This window comes from Drosophila arizonae, chromosome 5 (assembly GCF_054131065.1).
Source record: "Drosophila arizonae isolate 15081-1271.41 chromosome 5, UAZ_ARI_1.0, whole genome shotgun sequence".
NCBI classification, from domain to species: Eukaryota; Metazoa; Arthropoda; class Insecta; order Diptera; family Drosophilidae; genus Drosophila; species Drosophila arizonae.
The window spans coordinates 17,073,848-17,092,413 of NC_142925.1; the positions used below are offsets into that span (position 1 = coordinate 17,073,848).

At 37.2% G+C, this 18,566-nt stretch overlaps 2 long non-coding RNA genes across 2 annotated transcripts; one reads left to right on the forward strand and one right to left on the reverse strand.

Moving 5' to 3' along the window:
* Positions 1–3,976: 3,976 nt before the first annotated feature.
* Positions 3,977–9,797, reverse strand: LOC108615233 (uncharacterized). The gene is made up of 4 exons (XR_001915934.2): positions 9,547–9,797; positions 9,383–9,484; positions 4,058–4,504; positions 3,977–3,991 (listed from the first exon to the last, which is right to left on the reverse strand). It is a non-coding gene; the product is annotated as an uncharacterized LOC108615233 (long non-coding RNA).
* A 200-nt stretch (positions 9,798–9,997) lies between these two features.
* LOC149268586 (uncharacterized) lies at positions 9,998–11,425 on the forward strand. The gene is made up of 2 exons (XR_016270452.1): positions 9,998–10,403; positions 10,494–11,425. It is a non-coding gene; the product is annotated as an uncharacterized LOC149268586 (long non-coding RNA).
* The last annotated feature ends 7,141 nt before the right edge of the window (positions 11,426–18,566 follow it).

Genomic DNA, 18,566 nt, shown 5'->3' on the forward strand with positions numbered 1-18,566 from the left:
AAAAGGTTTTAAAATTGATGTAAAGTTGAAATCAAACACAATATTATATAGTAATAATAAAAAGACTTATAAAAAATAAAAATAAAATAGAAATAAAATTTTTAATTAACACCATTACGAAAGTGTTATGATATTAACTAATTTTAAATTAAGATAAATTGAAGCTTAAATAAATAAAGAGCTTAAAATTCATAGCTCTTTTCTGTACTTACGTTACATATATCATATATCAACCAAAGAGTATTCACAGTGCGTTGCATGCCTCCCTCCCCCACCCCTGGCCATTGCTGCTACCCTCGCACTGAGTGACCGTTGCCGGGTAGCTATAAAACTATTTCGTGTAGGAAGCTCCGAGCTATGAACAAAAATAAAAAGCTACTTTTTAAAGGGAGCTGGCCAAGCTTGCGGTTTGTCTTTCTATCCTCCTGCCACGCTCTGCGTCCGTCTGCAGTCCGTCTTCACTCGCACCAACACCTGGCTAATGGGAATGTGTGTGTGTGTGTGTGTAAGTTTGAATGCCTGGCTGTTGTTGTGGTGTTGCACATGTTACGGGCGTGTTGCATACTTTTGGGAATTTCTTGTTTTTTTCTGGTTGCCTCGCTCGCAACGAACAAATTTCTGTGGTTCGTCTGAATTTCCCTTGTTTTTCGCAGCAGAATTTCATACATTTGCTGCTTTTTTCAAGTGCATAAGCTGCTGCAATACATCATAACATTTCTGATATTCAATGCTGTAAAAAGCGCTGCATAGTTGCAGTTGCCGAACCGGCCAAGGCCTTAAATCAATTAAAGTCTTAATGGAAGCAGCGCCCGTCGACTGCCACTAAGTTTTCTAATTAAAATAACAATAAAGCTCGGCCAAGGCTTTGTCGGCATTGTCTTCACCGGTTGCTTAGCACTCACTAAACCGCGAGAGTCAGTCGCACGTCCCGTATCCCTTTAGTTGCGTGCCCCAAACACCCACACAATGGCAGATAATGGCCTCGTTATGTGGCATCAACTTCTTGCCTCATTAAAAAGGTGAACTGTCGCCTATTTAAACCGGAGGCGTGGTCGTCGTTGTGGTTGCGGTCAGCTCGCATCGAGGTCGTCGGTTAGATTTTGTTTAACAAAGTGCTTGATGGAGCAACTATTTAATAGCCGCCCAGTGAATTATGAAGCTTTAATTAAAGTTGAAGAGTGATACAGAAAGTCAAAGGCAAGACCTTAAGCCCTTGATTGAAGGGAAATATTAACTGGGAAATATTAGCTTGACTTTTCTAAAGTGCTTAGATCAAATGGATAATCCTCCTCTCTACTTCCTCAACCTGCTGTACTGCTCTACTTGTATTTTTTGTCTGCCTCTTCAACTCCTCAATTTTCAATATGCTTCCACTCAACCTAATCTCTTCTTTTACCCCGTCCACTTCCTCTATCCGGCTAGGTTTTATATTTCTCTATTTTCTCTATTTCTATGGCCCTATGTACCTCTTATCTTCAATTTCCTCTACTCCTCAATTCAACGACCTGTCCTACTCATGTACATTTTTTACTTTTGTACCACCTCTACTTCCTCTTATTCCATTACTCTTATATACCTTTACTTCGCAATATCTTCTGCACCTCTTATACTTATACTCCAAGACCTCTACTCTCATATACTCATATACCTATTATACTCATCTACTTCTTATATTGCTCTACCTCCTCTACTCGTGTACTTCTTACACTTCTCTATATCCTCTACTTCCTTTATTCCTCTACTTCTAAATATTTTCTAATCCTCAACTCTAAGCGCTATCCACATTCACCTTCTCCACCTCCTCTACTTGTCTATCCCTTATACTCCTCTCTACCTCTTATACTCATCATCTACTCATATACTTCTTATATTTATCTACATATTTCCTCTACTTACTTATTCGTCTACTCCTATATACCTCTACTCCTCAATTTCCTATCTTCCGACCTGTCATCTACCTCTCACACTCCACTACCAGCTCAATTCCTACTTCTCTACTACATTTCTCTACTTTCCTACAATGCTTAGGCTATAAATGCCCTGTCATACAGCGGCTTGTCATGTTCAGCGATTTCCAATCAGTGTCAGCTAACATGTTTGACATTTGGCCTGTTGCTCGGATCTTGTCAGACAACGAAAACTACAAATTTTCCAAGTGTTTGCACTAAAAAGCAATTAAAATTTTACACGAACACACTTTGCCCAAGACAATTATGCGAGTCCCCTGCCAAGGTCCAGATAATAAAACAACAGCCCCAGCCACTGCAGCACACAGTGCCAGCGCCCAGCCCAGCCGAGAGTTGGCCACACTTGGCCACACACTGCAGCACTGGAAGGCATAACACCCCACAATTTCCACACATTTACGACACTAACACAGACACACCAGGTGGCGAGGCACAATTTTTAAGGCCACAGACCACTACAGAAAAAGAGTCCAAAGAAAAGCGCCCGCTGCAAATTGAATTGTAACCAAAGTCGTGCCCACGAAAAAAAAACTGTAGAGAAGAGGCAGGGGCAAAAAACGAGGGCTTTATGTTATTGCTAAGCAAAGTCTGGACCGGGCCGGGCTGGGCTGAACTGGGCTGGGCCAGACCGGGCCTGGTTCAGTTGCTCGGCGAGCCCCCATTAGTTGAGGCCAAGTTATGACTCTATTAAAAAAGCTACGCCTCGCTGCACTTGGCAACTTTTTGGCTTGCCAATGCGAATTGCGAATTGCGACTGTCGCCTGCAACGTGTTGCCAAGAGCGGTGGGGGAGGGGGAGGGGGAGGGAGCGGGTGAGCCAAATCCCCTGGCCTACAACTTGTCGTATTTCTAATAAACATTGCCACTATTAAATGCCAGCCCTGAGGGCAGCGAGTCTGGACTACTGCTGCTCCGATCGCTGCCATAGATAAATGGCTAATCTATTGTGGCTCAGCGCTTGCAGGCAAATTGAGATCTTCAGCTAAGAATGTGTGTAAATATTTTAATTTTAATTTACTGTGTAGTGCTCGAGGCGCTATTGAACAGAAAATAACCTATGCCAGTTATAAGGAAACCTTCTCTCTATTACGTTTCGCCGCTTTCACAGCGTGTCAACGCACCGACCGCAAGCGCAGCGTTTTCATGTTATTTATGGTTACAGCTGTTAATCTACTGTTATTCCTGATAGTTTCACTTGACTTCTTATCAGGCCATTCTATCAGCCCATTAGGCTACGCCCACGCCCCACTCAGCTGCCAGCAATTTATCTCGAGGACCAACTTTGCCAGGACCTACTTGCCAGCCCCGGCTCACAAAATCACAGACAACTCATTAAAATACAAAGTAATTTTCCACACCATATCACTATGCACGGCACATATATCAAAAATGTATGGGCGAACCGCCGAAAAGTTTAAACAGCACAGAATAAAGTCAAATTAAATACATTTTTGATTATGACTAAGGCGAGCAGGGTGTGGGAGCGGCAGGAGGCAGGAGGCAGGAGCGGAACGTTGCGGAGCTGCCGTAACCCTAGTCAAAAAGCAAGTCAAGCTGAAAAACAGCTTCTCGACAACACTTGACACGAAAATGTTTTGTTTTCTTTGCCATATCTTCCTCTTCCTCTGCCTCTTCCTCTTGTTGTTCGTATCTGGCTCTTGACATGTTTTTACAGCCGCATAGGCATAGGGCATATGCAAAATATGAGTGGGGCTGTGCTCCGGCCTCTCGCTTTTGGCACATGTGCCCAAATATTTGCTTTCATAACTTTGGCCAAACCAATTCGCATCCCATTTCACTGGCAACCCACATCATTTGATTTTTACTCTACGATTCCGGCATTCACTATTATTATGTCAAACGCTGCTCCTTGGATAGTCCTGCTCTACTATCTGCAACTCCTGCCCTTAGATTTATTGGCGCCAACACTTGGGGGCGAGCAAAGAGCCAAATGTCATTTTTGGTCACATTTTTTGACATTCATTGGCCCTCTTCTTTATTTTTTTTTACTTTTTATTTTTTATGCTACTCAAAAGTTAAATCGAAATGAGCGCATGAAGCGTGAAATTAAATTTGATAAATTCTATTTACGTTAAACGATGGAAGATTTGTGTGCAATTTTGCTTTCATATCTTTCTCCTCTCTTCAGCTGAAGCATTTTTGTGCTGTGCTGGTGCTTGTGCCTAGGTCAAATTTTGAAGTGTATCGAATGACTTTTTTACGCTTCGCTCACTGGGGTTACAATTGGACTGGACTGGACGGGCGCTGGAAATACGTTTGAAATGGGCAGCACAGTGACTGTCATGTTTGGGTCAGTTTGAAATTGCCATGGATTAGATGAATGCGAGTTGATAGAGATATTTGGGGATTATGCTTAAATATCGGGAATATATAATGTACTCCAATATTCATTATATTTATTAAACAATATCTTTTTATTTCATTTTCAAGTTTTTTGTATTTTTTGACTTCATTGTTTTTAATTATTAAACAAAAACAAACCAGCTTCGCTTCTGTCTAAGATATTCCATTCGAAATCTGTAAAAGAATAAAAAAGTAAAATTGTATTAAATATTTTCCGCAAGCATACAATAAATCTATTTAAGATATTTATTAAATTTCATTTTAGCGCTTGAAGAATATTCTTAAAAATATATAAATGATGATTAGGCTAACTAATTAATTATCTATTCAAATGATTATTATAATATAATAATTCTATATTTTTTGTTGTTTATATATTTATATAACGATATTTATCTTTTATGTACATATATATGAATTTATACATTATGAAACATTTACAAAATCATTATCAGAGAAATATAGTTCATTTTAAAAAGCACCATGGATATATAGATAAACTATTTTGAAATATATTTATAAATATTTATATACTATTTTATATATATGTATTTATTAATTTTTAATGCTTATTTATACTATATATATACTTTTATTTGTTCAGATATATGCATATATAGATAGATATATATCTGTATATCAAAATATGCCCTTTTATGTCCCATAATCTCTTAATTATTTTGCTAAATAAACACTCGAATTACATTTTTTTTTAGCTACTCATTTTCAGTACTCCTTTATTATGATATACATACCTCCATCTATAGCACTACTTGAAAACCCAATCAATGTTCTATAAGCCGAGCCGAGTTACATGTACAAAATATCTACCCTATTCCAACGTTTTTCTCTACCTATATATATAACTAGCAACTGACAATATCCCTGCGTTGCTATCCCCATTGATAGTTCAATTAAAGCTATTCTCCATGTCATGTTACAAGATAAACCCATATACAATATCTTTCTATGATATTCCCTGTAAAATGATTCTGTTACGTACGGAACTTTTCCCACCTTGCACATGGCACACATTTAATCCATTTTAGTCATTAAAGTGCTGTACAAGTTTATAATCCGCAAAGGAGCAACAACAACAAAACGGCAACAACAACAACCCAATAACATCAACAATGACAACACCTCGAACACAAAATCAACGTCAAACTGTGCGCTAAGCGTTGCTCAACTGAAAGTCCCATTGAGCTGTCCGCCAAATCTACCCAGCCGCCACTTCACCCACTCATTCAACTGTCCAGTATGCAAAATAGCAACAACAACAACAGCAACAACAATAGCTGCCTTTTGCTATTGTTGCCAAACTCCACTCTTAACAGCAACAGCAACAACAACAACAACAACAACAGCAGCTGGCACACAATTTGCCAGCGCAGTGCGACAAGCAATCGACGAGCAACGCATAACCAGCACTCCACTGGCCCCACTTGCCCCACCTGCCTGCCCTTACCTGCCTGCTTGCCCCACCGCAGCCACACATAGTGCACACCTATAAAGTTGCCCCTTGGGGTCAGCTCGCAGAAGCGCTACATTTTGCGCTTTATGCACATTGTTTATGAATTTTCGCGCACAAAAGTTGGCCCAAACGATGTTGCCCGCCTTGATGGTGGTGGAGGTGGTTGGCGGCGGCGGCGGGGCGGTGGCTGCTGCTGCTGCTGTTGCTGTTGAATGGTTTTACGATTATTAACCCATAAAGTATTCATTGAAGTGAGCTGAGTGCTGTTTGCAAAAGGCAAAGGGAATGGCATGGGCTCGCCACACTCTGGACTTGGCCACGCAAAAGTGCAACAACAACAGCAACAATCTTAACAACAACAGTCTGCTACAAAGGCGCCACAAGTTGCAGTCAATCTTTTCGTTTCCGTTCATCCTTTTTGCATTGTGGCTCTCGCTCTGTGAGTCACTTTTTGGCCTCTTCAGTTGAGTGCCTTTCATTGGTTTCGCTGTTATGCCAGGCCCTTTTATCTGCTGCTCCTGCTCCTGCTGTTGCTGCTCCTGCGGTTGCCCTTCTCCTGCTGTTGTTTCGCCTTTGCATTTTCTAGCCACCCACACGAACACCCACAGCCACAGCCACACCGACAACTTCTCATTTATTCAGCTACAAGAGTGAATATTAAAAGTGTTTTCAATTTCTGTACCTTTTTCGACAGACCTTTTTATTTTCATACACCCCTCTTTATGGTGATTCTTGAGGTTCGCTTCTGTTGCGGTCAGTCTCTGCCTGCTTATGATTGTGAGCGCATTCTTAATGAGCAGCGCAGCTTGAGTGCTCGAGCCTTGAGCAGCATTGCAACCACTTCGACTGACAATTAGTGTTGTGAAGTGCGGTTGAGCAGTGGCAACAGTGTTGCAAAGTCAATAATAAGAAACGAAGCTCACCATATGATTGGCAACATGTGTCAATAAAGAACTAGTAGTATTGCATAAATTAATTGCTCCATACTCTGCCTTGTCTTGGAAAGGAAATTGAATGCAGGGCAATTACTTTACCTCTCTTCTCGCTTCTTGATAATGGTTACACAGAGCTGACGAATTTTATGAATATGGTATTCGGCAGCACAAGCTTTGAGAGGCATCGAAGAGCATAGAGAGTTTTGATCCGCTTGAGAGGACTTAATCGAATCAATCGAACCGATCTAGATATTTCTGTTCATATATAAAGTCTCAAGAGAACAAGAAGATCTACCTATATATTCTAGTATACAAGTTTACCTGTATAATACATATGTATATATCTGTTCAATTGGTTTATCTGTACACGTGAGCCTTTAAATTGATTAAAAAGAAGAAAAAAATCCAACTAAAAGAAAAGCTTTTAAAAATTTAATTCCAAAGTAAAGCTCAATTGGAATAACAGCCTATTCAAATGCAGCCCTGAGCAATGCTCCAAGCATCTACTGATCGGCCAGTTCATAATAAAACACTCTGCCCCATATTATTCTAGTCCAAGCGTAACAGCTCTGTAGCCAGTGCTCTATCCTATAAATTACTTTTAATTTCATATTATCTCCATCCTCCATATTTTACATTTGCTCACTTGCATTTGACTGCCTTCGATATATTAATCGATTATATTTTGTTAAATTTTTCCCACTCTATCAAATCTAATATAAAATGCAATTTTGCTGCCTTCACTGTTAATGGCATTTGGCCTTTATCTTAAGACTTCTCATTTATTTAAAGCATAATCTACTCTGGTCAGATTAAAATCTCGAAGCTGCTTCTTTAGCCAGTTTTCCATTTGCCAGCCAAGTTATAAAATGCACAAATTAAAACATACCAAAATGAGTTTTAAATATTTACAACGCGACCTCAAAGTGCCCTCGCACTACAACAAATGCATAGAAACACAAACACACACACACATGTATACTATACTACACACGCACGCACACACACACACTACACACACATTTAGCATATACTCACAGCACTCGCATAAATTGTTGCTTTATTGCAAAAGGTTTAACAAATATTTTCATATGCAGCCTTTGCTTGGGGCGTACAACCAACACCCTGCACACACCTACACACACAGACATCACACACACGCACACACACACAGGAAAGTGCGAAACCCTTTGAGACGCGCTAGACATACGCAAAACAACAAGTTGGTGCGTTGGCATTCGGTTGATTCCGACTACAGCATACTCTGTTTTGAGGCATACGAGAAACTACTAAAATACTACATATTGTTACATTAGTGTTGGCGTCAAGCTGAGAACTTGAAGGCATTATACGAGCCAGTTTATATCTTGACTTCTGCTCTTACTCTTAAAATAATCTCACTACTAAGAGAGAAAGAACGTAGTTCCAGACATTGCGTAGTGAGAGTGAGATGATCATTCAAAGCATTGATGCTCAGTGGATGTGGAGAAGATTATTAGAAATAAGAGACTCGGAAAGAAGTCGTATTTGGAGACGGCAGTACACTAGGAGTCTTAAAGTCAAACATAGGTAAGCAGAAATTATGTTTAAAGCTATGTATGAAATAAAAGGAGGCGTGTCTTAATAGCCCAAAAAGTCCTCTAAGTATTTATAGATAAGTATTTCTATATATTGGACCGTCCATCCAACCAACTATCTACATATCTATGTGGACCTATAAGAATTAAATACATGCTTGCATTAAAATAATCTGTAGTATTAACAATTTCCTCAAGATCTATTAAAATTTATATTGATCTTCATCTATATCATACTACATTTAATCTAAAAGTATATACTGCTAAAAACTATACGAGTTAAGGATAGTTGCTATAGTTTATACTTATATATTTCATTTATTTCAATAAAAAATAGTTAGAAATCATTCAAGCGTGAAGAACCCAATTGAGCATCCACAACCAAACACATACGCTCGTCTAGTAACTCAGCAAGGTGTATAAAAGGAAAGCCGAGTGGGAAAAGATAAAGAAGCGCAAAACAAAAATGTATGAAATTATTTTACAAGTGTTTGCATGTAACGGCAGCGGAAGTGTTGGGATAGTGGCGAGCATATGAAAGGGTCTGCTGTCTGCCCCATGATATATAGACGCACACATATATGTACATATATGTATAGAGGTAAATTTTTAAACAAGCGTATATCCTTATATATATAAAATTATACATGTTTGCCCGAAGAAGTCGAGTTCGTATGCCGCTTGAATTAAAATGAGTTTAAGTGGTTTCGCTTCTGGCCAAAGTTTTTTTCATAGTTAAGGCAGCCCACACAATGGTTAATTGTGCTGTTAGCCGTGGCTGCTTAAATACATATTAAGCATAAATATATGTAAATGTCTGCAAAGTTACAACGCCTCTTTTAATTAAAGCCCCATTTGCAAGTGAATGGCAAAAGCGTGTAGCCAACTTTAATAAAAAAAAAAATAATTATTAACAATTAAATGGATGAGACGCAAACTTTGAAATTGTAAATAAAAATAAAGACAGAATTATAATACAGAACCAATTGCCTTGAATATATGCATATTATTAATTAAAGAGAGCTCAGTGTGGATTATAATACCAGATATAAAAACTCCGACTTACCATCCTTTTCCATCCCAGTTTTACAAATGCTGAACAGTTGATTAATAATAAATTACTAAATGGCATCCATACTCTACACCGCGTATATTACGTATGGGAAATCTGCAAAGAAAACCGAGAATGATTAAAAATTTGCTGTGTTTTATATCCATACATATACATACACGTGAATATCCATATAAATATAAGTATTAACTCGCTCAAAACGATCATTTTGCCTATCCATAGTAAAGCCACGCTCTTTAATAAACTCTGCCGTACTTTCGCAATAAGCTTGCTCTCTTTTTAAATCGATCTCGTTAATTTACAGCTTCCTCTATATTGTACCGCTGTCAGGCAACTGACAAACACGTTGATTTTTCGATGAGAGGCCTACTGCCATCTCGTTCTCTCTCTCTCTCTCAGTGACCGCTTGGACTATTTTCATCAACAGCTCTATTTGTCTCACTCTCGCAAGGTGCCAATTTGAGTAAACTAAGACGAGTGCTGCCAACTCGAGTAATAACTCCTACAATACTCTAATAATAAGACGTTATGTTGTCTATCACAATATCAAATCACATTATATTCGTGACACGATAATTTATATATTGCAACAAATTTTGTATATATCAATATAATATAGTTTATTTATATATTACAGCTAAAGCATAAAAAAATAAATATATAAAATCAAGATCAATTTAAAGTAATCATAAAACACTCTTAAATTAAAATACAATAAAAACCTTTTATGCTAATCTCTTGTCTATTCAAATAAATTTCGATATTTCATATTTAATAAATTCACAAATTTTGCTTATCTGGCATTTTCAATTAGACAAGATTTGGTAGGCTTTTTCGACATGAAATCAAATTACTCAACGAGAAAGTCAAGCAAATAAAACTCAAAGTTGACCAACACAAAAACCTTTTAGCATCAATTAGTGCTATTTCTTGGGCCAGATCTCAACACCTACGCCGGGGTAGGCCAGATAGACAGATATACATAAACGTAACGTTAAATTGCTTGGCTTGGATGGTAAGGAAAATATGCGAAGCAAAAACAAACTTAATTGTCTGCACAGTTTTATTTACTCGGACGACTCACATCCTTGGCATGTCCTTGCAGCCTGCAGTCGGCAGTCTGCTGGTAATTACGGACAGCCAGTGCCTGTGTGCCGCACTGCACTGCACTCCAGTTCCACTTAACGAACATGCTCCGAGTCTGGACAAACAATAGGCCTGGGCTTGGGCCTGGCCGGACAACATGCACGGATCGTTGCCCGAACAGGGATAAGTTGGACCTTGTTCTTGTTTAGTGTCGAACACAATAAGACTGCACGAGTCGAAAGGTGCTCTGTGGCATGCACTGTGGCATGCTTGGCCAGGCAGCGCGAACAACTCTGTGGCATGTTGTAGGTGTTGTTATCATATTTGCATGTTCCCACACTCGGGCTCCTCTATCTGTGGCTCTGTCTCCCTCTCACTCTGCTGCCTTTGCCAATAACTCAATCAGTGGCGCATTGCAGCTGCATCGTTGAGCATCATTCATCATGTCCAGACCGTAGTCCGGTAGCCGGCAGACAGCTCACAAAATATGAATCGCACTTGCCCCAAGTCAGTTCAGGAATCATCGCGATTATGTCACAGCATCAGCAGGAGCAGGAACAGGAGCAGGAGCTGGAGCAGGAGCAGGAACGGAGCAACGCAGCTTACAATTTATAATTGTCAAACGGAAACTTGCCAGACAAATGGATAGATAGTGCCAGCATTGTGAGCATAACAAGAGTCTATATACCCTTACATACATATTGTATGGATCGGCTTCAGGAATGCAGCTGCTTCCTGCGCGCTCCACACAAATTGAAGTAACCAACTGGCTCGTATTGATTTATGGACATGGGAAATTGACTTGTGATATATTGGCGGGACCTTGAAATCAAATATACACTGAGAGAAATATAAATATATAATATATAAGAGATTAAAATATATTTATAAATACTGGGATACTTTACCTATTAAAATGTATTTAATATGTGTTACACTTAGATAAATATATATGAGAATAAATTTAATAAATCATTTATGTTTAAATTATATATATTCAAATTCAAGTTATCTCAAACAGTTGTTCTTAAATTCATATAAAAATGTAAATCAATAAAAAATAATTCCATTATAATTTCTCTGTGTGCATTTGCATGCAGCATTGCATTGAAACAGAAAGCGAACGCATGAAGCTCATTTCAAATTCCATTTCGAAGGTGGCATAAATTAAGTGCATTCATAATCACAATAATGCTATTAACTATCTGCCCTTTGTCCTCTGACCTCTGGGCAAACCCACACAGAGCGGAGTCCTTAAACGCACAAGCGAATGCAAGGGGAACAATGAGAAAAGGACTTACTGCTCGAAGGCTTAGCCGTGGCTTTGACATTTTAATTTATGGCACGGATTTGCCAGCCATTCAGTGGGTTACGGGCTAGTCCGCGAAATAATTGCGAGCTTTGGAAATAAATTTTAAACGTTGATATTTAATTTTTAATGAAATGCCCCATTTGTTATATTTGCAACAGGAATAAAAATTAGCTTCAAAAAGAATTTAAATTAATTTTTTATTTATTTCTTTTGATCTCATGATAACAATCTTTATATAAATAATAAAGAAAACTGATTTGAATACACCAACATCCTATACCAATTGCAGGCATAGTGTGACCAAGGCAATGATGTGTGAAATGTGCGCAAAATGAACGTAAGGAGGAGATTTGTCATCAATGCCTTACACCAACAACAACGATTTCTAATAGCTTGCGACGCAGACAAACAGACACACAACATGGACAGATCGTTAAAGTATTCAAGAAGTCAAAGGACTTGACAACTTTGTCAAGTGAGAGAACAAAAGGACTTTGCCGCCTGTCGCCAAATGCAGCTCATTCATCTTCGTCACGAAACTGGGGCCAAGTTTGCATTTAAATTGGTAATTAACGCAAATGAAAACGAAAGTCACGCAAAACAAAAACAAAATGCGAAAAAAAAAACAGCAATGTGCACAAACACAAAGACAGATAGAGCATCAGAGAAAGAGAGAGATAGAGTGAGCGAGAGTGCGGAAACAACTTATTACGTAAAACGGAAACAATCAACTACACAAAAGATAACAAACGTGCTGGGCATGAAGGATGCGAGTAAAAGCAAATGATAAAGCGCAGAGCAGAGCTTAGCTGAACGAACGCCAAGGCAGCACACACATTGGCAACTGAGAACGTACCGTTACTGAGCGCCAAATTGATTGCCTGGCTACAAAGAATGGAGAGAGCACTGAAGCGCCGAGAGAGAGAGAGGCAAAGCGAGCGACCACTTAGATGGCAAATGTCAGAAAAATGTCACCCAGCGTAATGACAATAACATTTATACTATTCCTTTTGTTATTGGTTCCGCTGCTTCTGCTGCTGCTCCTAGTGACGCTGCTGCTGCTGTCGTTGCTGCTACTTCTCTCAGCTGCTGACTCTCTCTAATGTTGCTGCTAGTGTTGGTGACTCTGCTGTTGCTGCTTATTCTATTTCTAGTGTTGGTGCCGCTGTTCCTTCTCTTCTACTGCCGCTGCCTCTGCATCCGCCAGTGCCACTGCCACCGTTATCATTTCATTAAATCGAAAGAGCGAATAATGAACAAGAGACAAAGCGCCAAAAATTCGCTGGGTTGAGCCCTTTGCGACCATCAGCAGTGAGTGCGCTGCCAATTGAATGTAAATCAAAAGTGGCTCCATACCAAATGAATATGAATGAAGGCAAGAGTGAGATAGACACAGATGCTTGTGTTAGATTGAGCGAGTGAGAGTGAGAGCGAATGCCGAAACAGCTGCAATCAGACTTCTGTTGAGCAGGTTCCAATGAAAGTTTTAGGGCGTCGCAGAGACAAAATGCAAAAATAAAAAATTTAAAAAGAAAGATTGAAAGATGTTAATGAAGCAATCACAAAAATGACATGCAATTTAGCTGATGTCAATTTTACAGATCGAAGAGGAAATGGAATATATAGAGTGAGAGTAATTACAGTTGAATTTTAAGGTCTTTATTAGAAGTGCCAACTGCTTTAAATTAAGTTGATTATGTTTTAATGGAAATCAAATGAAAACATCTATATTTTATGTATTTGCACACGCTAGAACTACTATAATAAATAGGGATTTTTAATATGAGAACAATTTTATACTCAAGTTCCTAAATCCATTGCAAAATATTCGAAACTATTCAGACCCTAATAACACATAAGTGAACATAAATTGTAAATTGATACTTTAGCTGTCCAAACTGAACCTCAAAACAGTCAATATCAATTACAGTCGAAAACAACTTTCGGTTTTCAGGGGCCATTCGCTGTCAATCAATCAATCAAATCGCATACACACACAAATTGCGGTGCATTAAACTGCACTACATAAACAACAAATGGGGCCATTCGGGTACATAAATAACTCACTTACAAAGCTAATTACACTTAATACAATTTTATTGGCCCAACTGCAGCCCGATATTGATATTGATCTCAATGGGTTGTTCTCGTTGTTCTTGTTGTTGTTGTTGGCATGCAACATTTACAATAGCAACAAAGTGCAGCGACATTTGCCACCGGCGCACAGCAAAATTGATAGAAAAGTTCACAATTAGCGCCGCTGCCAAAGGAAACCAAAGCAAAGCCACGTAAAACAGTTCCAGGCAGACCGAGCGGCACCCACGCAGACGACACACAACGGGACAGTGGGACAACTGTGACATTTTCCTTGACAAAATTTCAACTACTATACAATGTATTTTCTGAATTTACTTGTTGCACCTTATAAAGCGCATTTAGCTATATATTGACATACTATGTTAATTTTTATACAATTATTATTGTATTTTATCAGGGATGTTAGATAGATGAGAGATAAATATCTAATTTGTATAGCCAATGTGGAAATTTCTGTGTGGACAGACGCAAAGGCGCTCAAGACTCGAACAACTAAGCTGTTTCATATTAAATCACATCTAGCAAAAGTTTGTCTTACTTTATATGGCAATATCTCCTATTTTTAAGAACTTATCTTATTCAGCTTTTTCAGTATTTTTCAAATCAACTCCCATTTCTCTCATTTTAAATATTTATTTCAGCTTTTTTCTACATCCACTTTTATGGCACGTTTTTGTTTGATACTCCCCACTGTGCGACAAGTCACCAGCTCGTGGCGCGTGGAGCAGCTTAGTGCCTAAGAACCAGCCAAAGACCTGTCATCAGCTCCAAGCTGCCAACTGCCAACGCATTTTAAGTGTTGCAGGCGTTTAGTGTTGGGAAATACGGCAATGGGTAGTAGAGAAAATACAATACAGTTTTGCAGTTAATTGCAGTGAAAGATTTTTTTTAGCCAGGGCTCAAATAAATACAATAATTTAACAGGTTCATGGAAAATGGAAAAGTTAATTTAGCTTCCATGAAATAAATGAAAAAAAAATAATAATAATGATAAAAAATAAAACAAAATATAATAATAAAAAATAAATAAAAAGGAAAATAATTTAAAAAATAAAGTAAAATAATGTGAAGTAAAGTTAAGTAAAGTAAAATAATAACAATATAAGTAAAATATATTAATTAAAATAAGCACAATTTAAACATTATTTTCGGTAAATATTAAGTATACTTGTTTAATATAATGATGTATATATTTTTGTGAGTATCCACATATATTTTCAATAAAAAAATATCTGAGTAATCGATAAATAAAATGAAAACTTACGTAATATAATTTGGTTAATATATATATTTCAACTAAAACAAAAAAAAAAAAAAAAAAAAAAAAAAAACATTAGTAATGGTTAATGGAAGATCGCTGACCTTAGGCATATAGGGTATATTTATGTAAATAGCACTGACCCAACATCAAATGCCCATTGTATAATTGTCTACTAAATCTATTAGCCTATCAATTCAACAATTTCAGTTCGATGTAGCATCGACCAGGCCTAGACAGTTGGTCAACAGCCCGAACTACTCGCCATGTCGTCCATTTGATTTGTTGCCACTTGTGACGCTTGAGTGACAGCAAATGTGCCGGACAGACAGAGGTGGGAAGGAATCTGCAGGGTATATATATTTATATAGAAATCCTAAACTGGTTTCTCAATACAACAGCAACAACATTTAGCGCTCGCTGCGCTGTCATTTAGTTGGTTTGTCCGGAGTCAGAGGAGCTGCCCACACTTCGAGCTGTAATTAATTATTTGATAAAAGTACAAGCATTAAGTCAATTAAAACTAAATTTATGCCAAACGTTATCTGATGCTGACAAAAGGCGTGATTTACAAGGTGTATTTAAAGCGTGTGGAGATTTTTTTCTAAATTCAGAGTTTTCAGTATCTATCTATCTCTCTCTCTCTCTCTCTCGCTCTCTGTCTCTGTGGGCCGTTGCTTCTACAGCTACCGGCTATAAATCCTCGGCAAGTTGAGTGGGTCGAGCATTTAGCAGAAACCAAACCACACATAACTGAATAATCCAGTAGTTATTCGTAGCCTTTCCATTTAAGAGTCTCCTCGTTCGGAAACTCTTTGCCTAATCTAATCAACGTTAAAGCTTCTTTGGTAAATTTACAAATTTAAACTCCGGCTGCAATTAAGAGAGTTCACCACACAGCTCTTCGAGTGCAGGCCAGCAGGAGTGGCCAAGTGGCTGAGTGGCTGGGTGGTTGGGCGGTGATATGGTACCATGGTGTTAGAATGGGCTTCTGCGTTTCTACTCTGTTTCGAGTGCAACTTTTCTAAATGTTTCTGCAAATTTGTTAACTGTAATTTTGTGGTCAAGAAACAAATACACACACACACAAACGCACTCATACACAGACAAAGGGACAAGCTACATTTTGTGCTTTCTCAATGGCATCCATTCATATACACTGAGAGAAAAATAATATACATAGAATTGTAATTTATAGTCAACTTGACATTTTTCATATATCTAAATCAAAATATATAATAAATGAATATGAATAATGAAATGAAATGAATATAAATAAATAAATATAATAAATGTAAAAATAAGTATAAAAGATTATTCAAACTAGTAACAAGCAACAATTTTTGTTCTTAAAAAGTAAAGATGTATTAAATTAATTATGTAATTAAATTAATTAAATTTGATTATAAGAGAAGTCCAGATAATATTAGTTAGATTTAATTTTCAATAAAATTTGTATATATATAAAACATGAAACACACAAATATTTAATTTTTTTTTTTTTTATATATTTTAAAAACATAAAACAAATTATATTTATTTTAAACAACTTATTAATTTAATTAATTAAAATTTGAATTTATAAACTAGCAAATTATACTAATATAGAATATTATATTATATAATATTTTTTTAATAATAACATTTAATTTTTTTTAATGTATTCATTTATTTTTTATGAAAATAATAATCACATCACATATTATATATATATTTTTTAAACAAATTATTATTAAAAATTAGAATTTAATAATTATTTATTAATAATTATTTATATGCATAATATTTATTTTTACAATTAAAATATTTCAATTTTATGTATATATTTTTAACAAATAATTACTCAAATTATATTTATTTTAAACGAATTTTTATTCCATTTTTAGCTCAATAATTAAATTTAAATAATGTTTATAGATTCACTAACAAATTCCTTTTTTTTCAAGTGTACAAACTTGTTTTGTTCTTTGGGTCGCTTGTTGTGCGTAATTAAAACAATGTTTGTGTTGGCAGCTTTAAGAGTCGCCGTTGAAGTTGGATTTGGAGTTGGAGTTGGAGTTGAAGTGCGAGTGCGCGTTGTGTGACCGAAATTGAATCAAAAAAGTAAAATATTATATAGCATATTTCAAGGCGTTTACACGGCAGCCCAAGCGCAAGGGCCGAGCGCAGAGACCAAGCGAATGTTGATGATGATGAATGTCAGCGCCCTCACAAAAGAAGTAATTTTGTGTAAAAAGTAAGCAACCCCCCTTCTAGCTGCCCTGCTGCCCAGCTGCCCAGCTGCCCCTCCCTCCCTTGGTAGGCGTGCCCCAAAGCCGTTACAACTGTTAATGACATTTACGAATGTTTGCGAGAGTCGCCGCACATAATGCCAAAATAATGACGATGGCTGGCTGGAGCCAGTCAACCAGCCCCCCAAATAACACCCCCAGCACCCCCCGCCAGCCTCACATGCAATAGAAAAATGACGCGGAAACTGTCAAAAATAAAAAAAAGTAAAAATGAAATAGAAATGCTGAAGGAGAAGGGAAAAACCGCAACCAGCGACAGCGTTTTGCGGTCTGCTTTACAAATGACCGTCGGCGTTGATAATGAAACTGTACCTTCCCTTAACCCTCCCACCCTCGTGTGTCCCTTGCCCTTGTTCAGTTCCCAGTCCCGCCCCGTCAAATTATATAATAACGGCGTCAACATTAGCAAATTGTTCGCTTCTCGCTGCATTCGAGCCCAAAGCCAAGCGGACTTTATTCTGGCTGTTCCGTTCCGTTTCGCTCTTGGCTTTAATGGAACTTGGCTCAAATGCGAAAGCAATGGCAAAGCCTATGATTTGTATTTCTTGACATCTGATTTCTACTGCCATGAGTCTGCATAGTTTCAGCTGACCGGTAAAGGTGACCCAGCAAGAGTGTTACTATTTTCGGTAATTATATTTTGGCTATTGCTTAAGTTATTATTTATATGAAACATGTTAAAGATTTTATACCACTTGTCATTTATCTTACAATTTTCACAGACATACATTAATATAAGACAAAATAAAATATGATTATTATGCTTTTACCATTTTTTATAACTACTCTACAATGATAATTTATTTAATTTTGATACAATAAATATTTTTGAATAATTAATCCTAGTCTTAAAGCATTGATTTATATGTATACATTTATATATATTTTATTTTGACTTTTTTAATGTTTAAATAAAATATTAAAATATAAAAATAAAAATGTAAAATTAGTGTAAAATATATAATTTAAAATATAATAGCTCTATATCCATGATTTTAATCAAAAAATAAGGACAGCAAGCCAGAAGGCTGTAAATAATAAACAATATATATACTTCAGTTTTAAAGGGTAATGAGATAATTTCATCAAGAGGTAATTAAATGATAATTTGAGGCCATAAACAATTTTTAAATT